This window comes from Crocuta crocuta, unplaced genomic scaffold (genome assembly GCF_008692635.1).
Source record: "Crocuta crocuta isolate KB4526 unplaced genomic scaffold, BGI_CrCroc_1.0 scaffold16, whole genome shotgun sequence".
NCBI lineage: Eukaryota > Metazoa > Chordata > Mammalia > Carnivora > Hyaenidae > Crocuta > Crocuta crocuta.
Window position 1 is genome coordinate 178,259 of NW_027531893.1, and position 17,747 is coordinate 196,005.

The following is a 17,747-nucleotide window of genomic DNA, read 5'->3' on the forward strand; positions in this document are numbered from 1 at the left end:
TATGTTTGATAATGAAAAGTAACATGGAGGAAAGGAGTACCAGTGTGAGGTGGGATTATGAAGGAGACTTTACTGTAAAGGTGATATTAGAGTAAACAAGTTATATCACTATCTGGGGGAAGAGCAGAGGGAATAGGTGAGGCACAAAGGCTCTGAGGTGGAAACATGCTTGATAGGTTTTGGGAATGTGAAGTGGCCAGTGTGGCTCGAATAGATTGAGGGAGGGGAAGAAAAGTACCAGATGAGATGAGAGAGCTAAAGGGATGCCAGATGATATAGGACCTTATAAGCTATTACAGTGACTTTGCTATTTATTCTGGCTAAGACTCCATTGGATGGTTTTAGAGAGAGGACTGACATGACTCTTTAAATAACATTTATTTATTTAGTTTTAAAATTAAGATAATTTTTCATTAAGGTATAAGTTAAATTCACCCCCTTTAGCATTTGGTCCTGAGCACATATCATCATGTAACCACCACCAAACAGTTCTATCATTCTAGAAAGTTCTATAGAACAGTTCTATCCTTCTAGAAAGTCTCCAAAGACACATGGAGGCATGTGTCTTTGTAGCCAACTCCCGATTTCACCCACAGCCCACCTGCTGATTTGTTTTCTGTTCTCATAATTTACCTTTTGCAGACTGTCATTTAAATGGAATTATACAATATATAGCTTTTGAGTCTAGCTTTTTCCACTTCGCATAATATATTGGATATTCATCCATGTTGCTGTGTGTATCAGTAGTTTCTTTCTTTTTATTGTGAAGTAATATTTTATTGTATTGATGTATCACAGTGTATGCCTTTCCCAGTTAAGGGACATTTGCACTGTCTCCAGTTTCCAGTTTATTATGAATAAAGTCACTATAAACATTGATGGATAGCTTTTTATGTGGACAGAAGTTTTCATGTCTCTGATAAACAGCTAGGAGAGGAAATTTGGGGTCATACAGTAAGTCTATTTCTTAACTATGAAAAAAGAACAACTGTTTGGCAAAGTTGCTATACCATGCTGCCCTCTCACCAGCAATGTATGAGAGCCTGCCCGACTTTCTCCATATTGTCAGTGGTAATCGGTCTTGCCAGTTTTTAATTTTTAAAAATTTTAGCCATTCTGATAGGTATGTAGTGGTATCTGTGGTTTTTGTACTTCTCTAATCAATTTTATTTAAAAAAATTAATCAATAGAAAAATCAAAAGAATAATGAACACATTCATTCCTCACCCAGAATCACAAATTATTAGCAGTTTCCACACCTGCTCTCTTTTTTTTCCTTACTGTTTGAAAATAAGTTACAGATATTAGTGATGCTTCACTTGTAACACTTCATCACGTATCTCTTAAGAACAGGAACATTTGCCTGCTGAACTCACATTGTTATCAGAGCCAAGAAATTAGACACTGAAACTGTCATATTTCCTAATATCCAGTGCATTTTCAAATTTCCAAATTATGTCCAATAATGTCCTTTTTAGGAGTTTCCTTTATAAAACTTCCCTTCCCTATCCGTCTCCTCTTCTCTCTTGGTTCTTTTCAAATCTGAAGCATTACTTTTATTTTAGGTGGGGTTCCTGAAAGCAAACCCAAAGAAGGATGTAAGTGCCAGTGACGTATTTGTTCCTTCTTTCGTGTTTTGAGAAATATTGGTCTATAGTTTGTATGTTTTTCCTTGTGATATCCTTCTCTGGTTTTATTACCTGAGTAATACTGACTCTAAAGAATGAGGTGGGAAATGCTCCACTCTTAATTTTCTGAAAGAATTTCTGAGGAGTTGCTATTATTTCTTCTTAAATATTCAGCAGAACTCATGAGCAAAATTATCTTGATTTGGGCTTTAAATTGTGGAGAGATTTTAAAATACTACTTTATTTTCATGATGTGTATGGCAATTATTACATTTGAATCCTTCACTTAAGCCTTACAGACTTTTCATATAGGAATTTCTGTTTCAGACTCTGAATATATCACACTCAAAAAATTCCTGATCCTGTGAACAGTCTTGGCTTCATTATTTGCCACATGAGACACTATCTCTTTTCCAAGTTCATTCTGAGCCACTGGATCTGAATCTGATTAAGTCTATGGTGGGCTAAGCACCTGACTGGTTCTGTTGGGGACATCTCTTGGAGAAACATGGCCCGAGATGTTTCAAATAACTGTGATGATTCCTCTTCTGTTCATTCTAGCCTTTTACAATTCCTTAGAATTTCCAAGAACATGTGACTAATTTATAATTATACGAATATTCTCTCATGTTTGATATTTTCAGGGACCTACAATATTGAGTTGATGAATTAATACATACATGGAACAGTCTTTTGTAGAATAACATTCATTGAGTATTAGCCACCATTACTGTATCTTATCAATATTATTATTATGTACTAGCAGCAGTATGAACTTCAAAAAAAAAAAACAAAAAAAACCCCCCAGCTTTGTATTTCCTCACTTTCATAGTTACTTAAGAATGCTTAACATTATTTGTGTCAACCAGAATGTTCCATTTTAGGACTATGTGGGTTAAGAACTGGTCTGACCCTACAGAAGATGCCTTTATCATCAGATATTCAAAACACAAACTTAAATTCCTGCAGACTAGTCCATATTCTTAAAACTTATATCAGCGAACAAGCAGTTATTTAAACTTAGGTCTTTGGCATTCCAAATGTCCTGTGTTCACAGGAGAGGCCCTGCCCTCCCTTTATCCCGTACTCAAATAGTATGTCTCAATTAGCAGCAGATGTAGCAAATTTTCCCCTATCATCACACCTGGTCCTGAATTGGAAAATGTTTGCCAGGGAGCTTGGTTCCCCTGAGAAACATTTAAGATACTTCTATTCAGTAAATATTCTTCTCCAAACCTTGCCCCTAAGTTTAAAATTAGATGGGCTTTTGGGATGCCTGGGTGGGTCAGTCAGTGCATCTCTTCTTGATTTCAGCTCCGGTCATGATCTCACGGTTTGAGTTCTGAGCCCTGCACTGGGCTCTGTGCTGACAGTGTGGAGCCTGCTTGGGATTCTCTCCCCCAAGCCCCCAACCCCCTCCCCTGCTGGCAGGTGCACACACACTCTCTCTCCCTATCAAAATAAAAATAAATTAAAAAAAAATAGATGGGCCTTTTCTAGTCTTCAAGAATCCTCCAAGATAACAGGTTAAAGTCTCTTCTTGATGATTTGAATTCATCTTGTGTTTTAAAGTGCTCTTCAATTACTTTCTGTTGGTTTGGCTTTCTATGTTCTTTTTCTACGAAGCACGTTCCCAGCATATCTAATTATGGCTAACCTTTTTCATAAAAAGGAAGAAAAAAAACATGTTAAAGTTTCTACAATGTCCCAGTCATCTTTTATGTGTACTCTCTCTCTCCTGAGAGGAGAAAAATATTTGCTATATTTCCTTTGGCCTGGTCTTTTAGTGAATGCAGTTGAAGAATACTTAAATCCAGTTTTGCTTTGCTACTTATACTGTCCATTTTTTTCATTTGAAATTACCCAAAATAGAGCTTACATAATAGACTGGAGTTACCTTACCCAAAATGATCTCAAAATTACCTTACTCAAAATCATCCAGTATTTCCCAGCTCTTTCTTTATATATACAGAACGAATTCTCTAAGAAGTTAACTGAGTAGGGGAGAGGCAGAGAGAGAGAGAGAGAGGAGAGAAGAGAGAGAAGAGAGAGGGGGGAGAGGGAGAGAGAGAGAGAGAGAGAGAGAGAGGGAGAGGAGACACAGAATCTAAAGCAGACTCCAGGTTCCGAGCTGTCAGCACAGAGCCGGAAGCAGGGCTCTGAACTCACGAACTGTGAAATCATAACCTGAGCCAAAGTCAGACGCTTAACCCACTGAGCCACCAGGTGCCCCACAAAAAGCCACTTTAATATTTCGCCCATTTCTTTCCTTCCCTCATTCACTCCATTCATTCAGTTAAACACCTAGCTTCCAGACACTGTGCTAAATCCTAGAGACCGAACAATATATGAATTAGATACAATTCGGACCCTTTTGGAGTTTACACCACGGGCAGCACCTACAGGTATTAAACATTATTTCCTCAGTTAAATATTTACTGAAAGCATGAGTAATGCTGAGACAGAAAGTTCCGAAAGAAAAGTGCTCTGAGAGTATGTAATAGGGGAAACAGACCTAGGGGTCGTGTTGGAAAAGGCTTCCTTGACGCAGGGCTAGGAAAGGACTGAAGGGGGATGGGCCTGGGTCGAGGGAGCAAAGCAGTTTCACTTTCTGTCTGCATTTCGAGAGTTTCGAGTTTTGGTTCCTCCCGCCAACTGCGCTCCAGAAGCAGATGATCCTCCTGACGAATCAGCAGAAGGTCAATAGTAGCCTAACGCCAAGTCGGGCGTGCTCACGTCATTCTCCACGCCGCTTCTCAGCACGTAGGCGTTTTACCATCTCACGTCATCCGCGGAAGAAGGGTGAGGACAGCACAGCGAGGTATTTTGCGAATATACGCTGTGAGGCCAACTTCACATAACTTTTATTACAGTATATGGTTTATAACTGTTCTGTGTTATTATTGCTGTTAATCTCTTGAGGTGCCTAATTTACAAATTAAACTTTATTATAGGTGTGTATTATAGGTGTATAGGTGTGTTTATGATAGGTGTGTACATATATGTGTGTGTGTGTGTATATATATATTCCAAGGTTCCCAGTGGATGCTTGAAATCCAGCATAGACATATGTATATATAAACTACGATATTGATATATAAAATATATGTACATATGTGTGATAATATATATTATATATAAAATACATTTTATATAAAATTATATGTGTGTATATACACTATGATTTCAAGCATCCACTGGGAGCCTTGGAACGTATCTCCCATGAAAAAAGGCGAACTGCTCTACAGCGTTAAGGTTTCTTGTGGAGACAGAACAGAGCCAGTTCAAGAACTGAGACAGGCCAAAGAAGGCTGGCATGCAGAAAGCCAAGGCAGTCGAAAGTAGCCTGAGACCAGGATTTGTATGAAGCAAACTGTTCATCTACAGTGGGTTCCTGTTACATGTAGGTAGAATAACTTCACTTTATCAACCTTAGACTGCCCTTCTGTGGTTCATAGGAGATCACTGTGATCAGAAAACTGACTTCCTATATATTTGAATGTAACAGCCTCACAATTTTCAGTCTTGATTTTTCATTACATTTTGCTGAACTACGTTTCCCCATTTGCACCCCAAATATTGCAATCTGAAATAGGGTAATAATTCATTGATTGAAGAGATTGTATTGGTATAAGTAGAAGATAATTATTATTTACTATCATAGTTATGATATCTTTGATTCCTAGAACTTTGGTGCTAAATCAGTTCTCCATTGCATTCTGTACATTTGTAGAGGATTAGAAGTCTTTTGGCTCAGGGGCTGAGAACTTAAAGACCGATTTAAAAAAACAGTTTTCCTTAATCAATCTCAAAGTGAGTGTTCTCCTGAGCTAATAATACTTTATAATCAATCATATAGCTATTAAATGACATTTCACCTCCCTACTGGTCCAATTATTATCAATTCTGCAAACTGAATTAAATATTTTTTCTTAAATGTTTAAGAGACATAAATAACTCATATTTTAATACCTTCTGTGACATCCATAGAAACTTTCCACACTGAATGTCTTGCTATATGCACAGGCATGTGATTTGTTTGTTTCATACTTTTTATATGCTGAATTTAAGCATAACCATACATATTTAAAATTTTCTATTTAACCATTTATTTTCCTGAGTTTTAAGAATAGTCTTTTGTAATTTTATTCTTATTTGTATTTGTGTTCATAATGTATTTAGAAATTTAAGTCGACTAGGATTTCTTTTCCCTAATTAAATATTTTGAACTTGATAAAATTTGAAAGTTTACTTTAGACAGAATTTGGAAGTTTATGGGAACAGTGTCTCTGAGAGAGAGAGAACATTTGAAATATCTAGAAGAATTTGTGATTTCAAAGTTTATAAAAATGATATAATCAAAATTTTCTTCTATCTTCTTCCTCCACTAATGACTTTTATTCCTGAATATCTTATTGTTCTAATTCTGTTTACCAATTAAGTGGGCTGTAATTACCAGCACTTCAAAGATGACCTAACTACAGTGACCTAAGTCATGAAACATTTTGGTAATAGGAAATTGTGTTGAGATGTGCTTTAGTCATTCTAAAAATGCACCTGTGTTTTTGTTTAAAAACAAGTTTTAAACATATAGACATATTTAAAGTCTCTCTACAGCTTGTTTGTATCACATTGACATTTCAAGTTTAAAGTCTAAACATTTTAAGAACAGTTTGTAAAGATGAATATGCTCTTTTGTGACTTAGTGTGAGGACAGGAGGGACAACATGAGTCACATTTGAGTCCTGAAAGTCATGAAGGTCATGTTTTCTTTTATTTTGAAAATATGCTTTTGTATCCTATGGTTAGGTTAATGTGGACAGGTCTTTAGTTCTGTTAAGTTTTAATCTTGCCTTCCTTGCTCCTGGAATGAAGACTTTTTTTATTTGTTTGTTTTTTGTGTCTCTACATTTGATTAGCTTTAGTGGCTTGGTGTTAGGGCAGCCTTCTATCCTGATTTACTCTGATTTGAATTCCAAATTGATTGAACAAACCCCACATTAATAGGTTGGCATTATTCTATGGACATAATGCAGTGATTGTTGGAGAAGTGTGGCTTCAAAGTCCACCCAGGGTGTCAGATAGTAAATGGGCCTTTTGTTGGCTTTGGGGGTTGGATTATTTTTCTTTGTCTTGCTGATTTTGAGATTGTTGGACAGAAATGTAACTTTTTCTCTTCTTCATTTTGGCAAGAGATTACAAATTCTCAATGTTTCTTTAAAAGGCTTCTCTGACTTCCAGAGAACTTTGTTTCTGAATTAACTTTTATCTCCTGAAAATGTTGGGGCAGGACAAGCCAGGCATTAACATGACATTTACAACAATTAGAAAGTTCACTGGTTGGGACTGATCTTTGGTCACCGAGTTAAAAAAGATTGGATGCTGTAATGCCAACTGATTGTATGATTGTTTAAACCTCACTCATAAAGGATTTTAGCTGAAGAGCCTTTGTCTCTGGCAGGCCTGTGAGACCAGCTGCATCTGTCTCTGGAATGAATGCTTTTGTGTAAATGGTCAGCCCTGCTCTGATATTTGATCAGTCCCTATTTGTATCTCAACCTGTTTCTACATCAGCAAAGTGTGCATATAATGCTGGTCTTTGTGATCTGGTTGAGAAAATGCCTGGGTGATCAGAGGTTCCCCTATACTGTCACCTTTGGACGGTTTCTTCTAATGGAAAGAAGTGTTATGTGAATAATTATGTGTTAAGTCTCAAAGTGACTGATCCATGCCAAGCTGAGTGAGCACTGGGACTTTGTTTCCAGTTCTGCAATTCCCTGTCACCAAGGTGAGGTATCTGACTTGGCTGTTTCAATTGATCAAATTAACTAGAAAGTGTAGAAGATTTTCATTTCCTATAGACCCAAGGACTACGTTATCAGCCTTCAGCCATTGAAAAAGGAGAAGAAATATTTTTTATTGTTAGAGCTTTTTGAAAAGTAAAGAAACTCATAGAAAGCCAGCTATACCCACACCCATTTACCTCCCCAACCCCAATGTTGTGTACAATAATATGGGAGTAAAAAGTCAAGCTGATAATACTATTTTCTGATCTAATATTGGGAAATTCACTCAGACCTCCAATGTCTTTCTGTTTTAAATCATAACCTTAGAAAGTCACAGTAAATCCTAACATCATAAAAAAAAAAACAAAAAAAAACAAAAAAAAAACAGGAGAAATGTCTCTCAACAGAAATATAATTGCTGTTGGGGCAAGGCAGTTTTTTGTTGTTCTTTCTTATGTGTTACTCTCCCAATGCTGCAGCAAGTTGACTATATCTGACCCGTGAGGTCCTAGATACCACCCTCCCCTAACAGAGGTGACAAGAGAAAACTCCTCCCTTTGTATCCCTACCTCCCACATTTTCAAATGACTCTGAGAAACTGTGGAGTGGTACCCAACTGAGAACCATGGTAAGATATTATGATTACTGAACTATTTTGAAAAAATACAGAGACATAGCCACATTCATAGTTTACCATGTTTTATAAAAATTAGAATATGAAAAGTCACATATTCTAACACACAGCCCTAAAACTATAGAGTATGTATAGACAACTCCTGCCTTTAAAATATTCCAAAAGCGTTTATATTTTTAAAAATTAGTTACTTATATTATACACACTTTTCCATAGAAACAATTAGGTTGCATCTCCAAGGTTTATTGAACAAGTTGTAGAGTTTTTTGACTAGAAAGGCCAAAGGCTCATAGAGGTGTGCCATCAGCCAAGAAACCCTATAGAGTTGAATTTGCTGAAGTCCAAAATCTGTTTTTCAGCCTTGAACTCTTTCAGTATTACCCAAGACAATGTGACTGGGTAGAGAAGGCCACTGGCTCAGATATGACAAGAATATAAACTAATTTGTATTTTTGGGACCATGTAAGCATATTCTCAAAGCCTCTATGGTATTGTGTCCTAAGGTCAAAGAATCTGAGGATTTGCATTGGTAACCGTAGTGAAAGAAAATAACAGGTCCTGAAGCCTAGCTCCTCTAGTCCATGAAGGTGCCTGGGCAGATGTCCTTTCAGGACTGAAATACCCATGTCCTTCAGGTTCTGATTCTCTATCCTATGGACAGTGGTAGATAAGTTGCAAGAGTTTACTTCTATATACCTCTGTGTTAACTTCACTGGTTAAATTGAATGCTGTTTGTAGCCAAGTTTCCTGTTCCCACATGTCTACGAAATGATCTATTGCTTCCTATTTGGGGTTGACATTAATTTTACCTTCGGAGGGAAATAGTCTTCCTCACATCTCAGAAGTTCGTCCTGATGACTCAGGAAGAAATGAGTCATCTTATATACTGCAGATACTCATATAGATAAAATAGCATTAATGACAACAAATATTTATAGAGCATTTAGTGTATGCCAGAAATGGAAATAAGCATTAAAAGTTAGAAAATAGGTCTTTGTTAATACACATTTAAGGAACTATTGAAATACCTCAGTGAACTAAGAATTATATAATAAATTTAAATAGGTTGGTATAATATTTTTCATGAGTTTATGATCTTATATTGTTCTAAGTATTAAAAAAACATTGTACTCCCATAAACACTTGGTCATAGTTGTGTCTCAGCCTTGTTTTTCTTCCACTGACTCATTCTTTCCTCCATTAGGCACCGAGCAAGCAGTCTCCAAGCATGAAACATCATTCACCTCATTTCAGACAGATCCTGTGACAAATTACAGCCTCCTCAGACATTAAAAATACATTGATCAAGAGAAGTTGTAAGACATGGAAGAAAAATTAATCCATACCCCTCTGAGAAAGAAAAGAAAGAACCACTTTTCTGAATAACCTTTGAGCTGAACAGACCATTGAGTTTTTAAAGTACCTGCCAGTTTCACGTCCCTTCTGAGGTAAGTGTACTAAAGAACATATTCTAGACTTCTCATCCACATTTGTTCTTTATTGTTAAACAGCCACGAATCATGTGGATTGCTTCTCCCAGCTCCAAAGGGAGGCTCATTGATTCTTACCCCATCTTTCTCTCCAGAATAATTTGTTTGGTTACTTAACTTGTACCTCAGCTGACCATCTCATAGCCGTTCCCTTGCTAATGTGATATGTTCAGCAGTGGGTCTAAATTTGTCCAACCCATGTGTCCTCATTCAGTATGTTAGTATTATGTGGCTACTATAGCAAATTACCATAACTTTAATGACTTATCCAATATGAAATTAGTCTGTTACAGTTCTGTAGGCCTGAACTCTGATATGTGTTTCACTGAGTTCAGACCAACATGATGGATTTTTTGTTATTTTCACCTGAAGAATCCTAACATATACATACTCCAAATAGTTCCTTTTGGTATATTATATCATGATATTTGAAACATGTAGGGAATAAAATAGTTTAGCTTTCTAGCAACAAACTCACAATTGTCACAAAGGCAAACCTAAACAGTAAGGTATATCACAACAGAAGTATAGCACCAGTGAATTGACCTAGCATAAACTTTTCTGGGAAGGACATCCTGGAATTGAGTAAGGCAACCTGGACCAAATCAAATCTTCCCTTTGGGCTATATATTTGCTGGGTAATCAAATGGAAGGCAGGTCACTTAAGCTTAGATTATTGCACAAGCTTGGTGTCCATCTTACTCTTAAAAGTTTTGCTAACACCGGGACCCAGAAAAACTCTAGACCAATTAGGCTATTCTGTCCTATTGCAGAACAGGGCATGTTTGTCATATATTTTTTTTCATGTCTAGCATGAGAAAACAAGAAGAACCTCAGAGAGAACACATCTCAAAATTCAAAGGAGAAAGGAATAGACACCAAATAAAAGACACTGACTTAGATGTTTTCTAAGGATGGCAATTACATTCCTTTTCATGCTCCCATTTTTAATACATTTAATTTAAAGCAATCAAATAAGTTGAGTATATAGATATATGAAGAACATAATGCCATGGACTGAGCCATGTTTGTACACTTCCATCTGGTATTTCAGGTGATTAAGGAACTAGATTTTGTTACAATTTGCAAAATGGGTGTCATAAAATTAGGTCAACGTTTGGAAGAAGGAAAATAAGGAATTATACTTTCAAGCTAAATTCTTCCTCTCTTTGTTTTATTTTCCCTAAGGAAAAACTTTTAAACAGTAAAAAGTGATAATTAACAAGGCAGTGTAAGGAAATAATGAGAGGAAAACATTACTTAGGAGTAAAAGGGATTATTACTAACATCAGCGATTACTGGTTTTCAACTGTTTTTAATCACACTTGAGATAGAACTGTAATCATATATTGAAAAGAGCAGAAGTACAGGTATTTTTAAAATCTTCAATAATAAAAGTATATAATTACCTCCAACATATTTCAAAAAACATATTAGTAAAATATTATAAAACAAAACAAAAAAACCCTCATTAGTTTCTATAGTTTTTGTTTCCCCATACAAATTGTTTCTTTATCTAAGACTCCCCCCCCCCAATAATTTTGTGTGGGCCATGATTTTAAGCTTAATTTTAAACTATTTTTGCTGCTTATACTACAATATTGTTTTTTCTCTCCAAGCTAGTGGAGGAGGATTTTAAAAAAGTTATCCAAAATTCTACTGGCAGGATTCCTACCATATAATTCAAACAACCTTCTCAAAGATTCAGGTCACATAATGCTTATACATAAAATTGGGCATTAACACTTAGTATTTTAGAATTACTGTTTTTGAACATGGTGAAGAAGTAGGGGGACCCGAAGTTCCCTCCTCCCTCAAACACAGTAGGTATTGAGGCCAGAAGACTTGGAATTCCAGGAATCTGGACTACTGAGTGACAGAAACATCTCCAGGGGCCCACGGGGACAACTTTGGTGGTCCATTGGTGCATGATTGTGAACTGGGAGAGATGAAACGGGCAGTATAGCCATGGAGGGGTGGGATCCTCTTCTAAGGAGAGACAAAAGGAAGAGAAAGAGAGGCTGGGGAAGTGTAGGATTGTATTTGGATAAGAGAAAACCCATGAACTGGAGAACAGAAAAACCAGAGAAAGAACCAGTTTCTAACTCAATCCAGGATTGGCGGGCTTTCTCCAGACTGGGCCTGCCACCCTGTATGTGTGCCTGGGGAGCAGGGGGAGCCGGTCCTAGGTCCTTAGTGAGCTCAGAGGCGCAGTCAGGGAGAGAAGTCCTCTCCCTTGAGTGCTGTGGGAAGAAGGCATATAATCATTCCAAAGACAAAAGATCCTGCATGCGCCCACCAGCCAGAGGCCCTTGGTCAGTGGACTGGGAGGAGAGGCATTACCTCGGAACTAGGGTGCAGAGTGGGGTCCTTTAAGCCATTAGGGTTTGAATCCCACTGACCACCTGGGAGGCACGGGAGACTATGGAGTGGGACAAACTGGTGTGCTTGCACTCCTGCAGCACTGTGAGGACAGCCTGAACAGAGTGGGATAGGCCACCCAACCCCGGGAGGAGACACTGGGGTGTCACCATTTTCCCCCCATCACCAACAAGGTGGGGCTTCAGGGAACGGAAAAGGGCTCACAGTGGAGGCGGGACCCACCTACACCAAACCACACTCCTCCATGCCTGGTAAATGTGTATCTAACAGAGCAAGATTGACACTGACCTAACCAGGTGGCCCCTCTGCCAGATCAGCACAGTCACCAGTTCCAAGGTACCATCTGATCTCTGTCCAGTGGTTTTGCATTTTCTGATTTGATTTGATTCTTGTTCAATTCTTATTATATATATTATATATATAACATATATGTTGTATATAACATATATATATATTTCTTCCTTTTTTCCTCTTCCTTCGCTTCTCTAGTCTGATTGTTGGTTTGCTTAAGCAGACATTTTTAATCATTCTTTTTATTCCTCTTTTGTATCCCTCTCAATTTTTTTTCTTCTTTTCTTTTTCCCCTGCACCTGTCATTTCTCTCTTTGTATGGGATGAGGCTTCTTCTACCACTACCCCCTTTTAAATTTTTTTCCAGCATTACATCAACAAACAAAGCATACCTTGGTGGAAGGTCCAAACCACCACTATGAGTAGGGAGATAAAAGCGACCAGAGTCACAAAGACAGGGAGCATGCAATACACTCCAAAAATACCTCTCGAAGGGCCAGGCCCTGGACAGTGTATGAGCCCTTTTTAATATAGTAGTACTCCAGATGCAGGACATATAACAAGCTATTAAAAGACATAAAACTAACTAAAATGATGAAAAGGAAGACTTCTCCTCAAAAGAAATTCCAGGAAGAAATGACATCTAGAGAATTGCCCAAAACAGATATAAATAATATACCTGATCAAGAATTTAGAATAATGGTCATAAGATTAATAGCTGGGCTTGAAAAAGGAAAGAAGACAGCAGAAAATCTATTGTTGCAGAGATCAATGAACTAAGAAATAGTTGTGATGAATTAACAAATGCTGAGGGGCACCTGGGTGACTTAGTCGGTTACGTGTCTGACTTTGGCTCAGGTCATGATCTCGCGGTCTGTGAGTTCAAACCTTGCACTGGGCTCTGTGCTGGCAGCTCAGAGCCTGGAGTTGGCTTCAGATTCTGTGTGTCCCTCTCTCTGCCCCTCCCCACTCACACCTCTGTCTCTCTCTCAAAAGTAAATATACATTAAAAAATTTTTTTAAAATAAATGTTGTAAATGAGATGCAAAATAAATTAGATGTGGTGACAGCAAGGAGGGAAGAAGCCGAGGGGAGAATAAATTAAATAGAAGATAAAATTATGGGAAATGATGAAGCTGAGAAAAAGAGATAAGAAAACACTAAACCATGAGGGGACAATTAATAGGTGATTCAATGAAATGTATAATATCCATATCATAGGGGTTCTAGAAGAAGAAGAGAGAGAAAAGGGCAGAAGGTTTACTTGAACAAATTATAGCTGAGAATTTCCTTAATCTGGGGAAGGAAGCAGACGTCCTAATCCAGAAGGCACAGACAACTCCCTTCAGATTGAACAGGAATAGGTCTTCTCCATGGCATATTAGTGAAACTTGCGAAATACAAAGATAAAGAGAGAATTCTGAAAGCCGCTAGGGACAAATCGACCTTGGCCTACAAGGGTAGACACATAAGGGTAGTAGTAGACCTGTCCACTGAAACTTGGCAGGCCAGAAGGGAATGGCAGGAAATATTCAATGTGCTGAATAGGAAAAATATACAGCTAAGAATCCTTTATACAGCAAGGCTATAATTCAGAATAGAAGGAGAGATAAAGGTTTTCCTAGACAAACAAAAACTGAAGGAGTTCATGGCCACTAAACCATCCCTGCAAGAGACCCTAAGGGGGCCTCTCTGAGTGGAATGCTAAAAAGACTACAAAGGACCAGAGACATTACCACAAGCATGAAACCTACAGATAACACAATGACACTAAATCCATATCTTTCATTAATAATGCTGAATGTAAATGGACTAAATGCCCCAATCAAAAGACATGGGGTATCAGAATGGATAAAAGAAACACACACATACACACACACACACACACACAAGATCCATCTATATGCTGTCTAGAAGAGACTCATTTTAGACCAGAGGACACCTTCAGATTGAAAGTGGGGGGATAGAGAACCATCTATCATGCTACTAGAAGTCAAAAGAAAGCTGGAGTAGCCATACTTTTTTTTCAGACAAACTAGATTTTAAACTAAAGGCTGTAATAAGAGATGAAGAAGGGCACTATATAATAATGATTGCATTTAGCCATCAAGAAGAGCTAACAATTTTAAATGTTTATGCCCCAACTTGAGCACCCAAATTTATAAATCAATTAATCACAAACATAAGCAATGATATTGATAAGAATATGGTAATTGCAGGGGACTTTAATACTCCACTTACAGCAATGAAAAGACCATCTAGGCAGAAAAGCAATAAAGAAACAGTGGCCTTGAATGATACACTGGACTAGGTGGACTTGACAGATGTATTCAGAACTTTTCATCCCAAAGCAGCAGAATACACATTCTTCTCAAGTGCACATGGAACATTCTCCAAGATAGATCACATAGTGGGTCACAAAACAGCCCTCAATAAATATAAAAGAATTGAGATGCATGTTTTCTGATCACAACATTATGAAACTTGAAATAAACCACAAGAAAAATTTGGAAAGTCTCCAAATGCATGGAGGTTAAAGCACATCCTACTAAAGAATGAATGTGTCAACCAGGCAATTAAAGAAGAAACTTAAAAAATATATGGAAGCAAATGAAAATGAAAACACGATAGTCCAAACCCTTTTGGATGCATCAAAGGCAGTCCTAAGAGGAAAATATGTTGCATTCCAGGCCTACCTCAAGAAACAAGAAAAATCCCCAGATACAAAACCTAACCACACATCGAAAGGAACCAGAAGTAGAACAGCAAAGAAACCCCACAGCCAGCAGAAGAAGACAAATAATAAAAATCAGAGCAGAAATAAACAATATAAAATCCAAAAAAAAAAAAAAATAGAACATATCAATGAATCTAAAAGTTGGTTTTTGAAAGAGTAAACAAAATTGACAGACCCCTAGCTAGGCTTCTTAAAAACAAAAGAGAGAGCACCCAAATAGATAAAATCATGAATGAAAGAGGAGAGATCACAACCACATAAACACAAACAATTATTAGAGAATACTATGAAAAATTATATGCCATTAAACTAGAAAACCTGGAAGAAATGGACAAATTCCTAGACACCCACACACTACCAAAATTCAAATGGAAAGAAATAGAAAATTTGAACAGACCCATAACTAGCAAAGAAATTGAATCAGTTATCAAAAATCTCCCAACACATAAGAGTCCTGGGCCAGATGGCTTCCCAGGGGAATTCTACCATACATTTAATGCAGAGTAAATACCTATTCTTCTCAAGCAATTCCAAAAAATAGAAATTGAAGGAAAACTTCCAGACTCATTCTATGAAACCAGCATTACCTTGATTCCCAAACCAGAGACCCCACTAAAAGGAGAGACCCCCCCACTAAAAAGCAGAATTACAGGCCAGTATTCCTCATGAACACAAATGCAAAAATTCTCAACAAGAGACTAGCAAATCGAATTCAACAGTATATTAAAAGAATTATTCACCATAATCAAGTGGGATTCATTCCCAGGATGTAGGGCTGGTTTAGTATTTGCAAATCAATGTGATACATCACATTAATAGAAGAATAGAACCACATGATCCTGTCAACAGATGCAGAAAAAGCATTTGACAAAATACAGCATCCTTTTTTAATAAAAACCCTCAAGAAAGTCGAGATAAAAGAACATTACCTTAACATCATAAAAGCCATATATGAAAAGCCCACAGCTAATATCATCTTCAGTGGGGAAAAAGTGAGAGCTTTCCCCTTGAGATCAGGTACATGACAGGGATGTCCACTCTCACTACTGTTGTTTAACATAGTGTTGGAAGTCCTAGCCTCAGCAATCAGACAACAAAATGAAGTAAAAGGCATCCAGATTGGCAAAGAAGAAGTCAAACTTCCCCTTTTCACAGATGACATGATATTGTACATGGAAAACCCACAAGACCACCAAAAAGCTGCTAGAACTGATATGTGAGTTCAGCAAAGTCACAGGATAGTAAATCAATGTACAGAAATTGGTTGCATATCTATACAATGGTAATTTATCCACACAAAGAGAAATCAAGAAATTGATCCCATTTACAATTGCACCAAGAACCATAAGATACCTTTGAATAAACCTAACCAAAGATGAAAAGACCTGTATGCTGAAAACTATAGAAAACTTATGAAAGAAATTGAAGAAGACACAAAGAAATGGAAAAACATTCCATGATCATGGATTGGAAGAACAAATATTGTTCAAATGTCAATACTACTTAAAGCAATCTACACATTCAATGCAATCCCAATCAAAATTGCACTGGCATTCTTCTCAGAGCTAGAGCAAACAATCCTATAATTTGTACCAAACCATAAAAGACCCAAAATAGCCAAAGTAATGTTAAAAAAGAAAACCAAAGTGGAGGCATCACAATCCCAGACTTTAGCCTCTACTACAAAGCTGTAGTAAACATCAAGTATGGCACATGGTATTGGCACAAAAATAGACACATAAACCAATGGAATAGAATAGAAAGCCCAGAATTGGACCCACAAATGTGGGCCAACTAATCTTTGACAAAGTAGGAAAGTGTATCCAATGGAAAAAAAGACAGTCTCTTTAGCAAATGGTGCTGGGAGAACTGGACAGTAGCATGCAGAAGAATGAAACTGGATCACTTTCTTACACCATACACAAAAATAAACTCAAAAGGGTTGAAAGACCCAAATGTGAGAGAAGAAACTATCAAAAATCCTGGAGAAGAAAACAGGCAGCAACCTCTTTGACCTCAGTTGCAGTGACTTACTAGACATGTCTCCAGAGGCAAAGCAAACAAAAGCAAAATGAACTATTGGGACCTCATCAAGATTAAAAGCTTCTGCACAGAATAGGAAACAATCAACAAAACCAAAGAGCAACTGACAGAATGGGAGAAGATATTTGCAAATGACATATCAGATAAAGGGTTAGTATCCAAAATCTATAAAGAATTTACCAAACTCAACACCTGAGAAACAAATAATCCAGTGAAGAAATGGGTGGAAGACATAAATAGACACTTTTCCAAAGAAGACAGATGGCAAATAGACACATGAAAAAATGCTAAACATCACTCATCATCAGGGTAAATACAAATCAAAACCACATTGAGATACTACCTCACACTGGTCAGAATGGCTAAAACAAACAGCTCAGGAAACAACAGATTATGGAGAGGATGAAGAGAAAAGGGAATCCTCTTGGAGTGTTGGTAGGAATGCAAACTAGTGCAGCTGCTCTGAAAAAACAGTATGGAGGTTCCTCAAACAATTAAAAATAGAATTACCCTATGATCCAGCAATAGCACTACTAGGAATTTATCCAAAGGATACAGGAGTGCTGATCTATGGAGACACATGTACACCAACGTTTATAACAGCACTTTCAACAACAGCCAAATTATGGAAAGAGCCCAAATGTCTATCAACTGATGAATGGACAAAGAAGATATGATTTATATATACAATGGAATACTACTTGACAATGAGAAAGAATGGAATATTGCCACTTGCAACAATGTGGATGGGACTGG

At 37.3% G+C, this 17,747-nt stretch overlaps 1 long non-coding RNA gene across 1 annotated transcript in view; it reads left to right on the plus strand.

Annotated features, from left to right (window-relative positions):
• Nucleotides 1–4,411: 4,411 nt before the first annotated feature.
• LOC144239297 (uncharacterized) overlaps nt 4,412–17,747 on the plus strand; it is a 280,545-nt gene continuing 267,209 nt past the window's right edge. The window contains exons 1-2 of the long non-coding RNA XR_013337369.1: nt 4,412–4,449; nt 9,253–9,496. This is a non-coding gene — a long non-coding RNA (uncharacterized LOC144239297). The remainder of the gene's footprint in view (nt 4,450–9,252; nt 9,497–17,747) is intronic.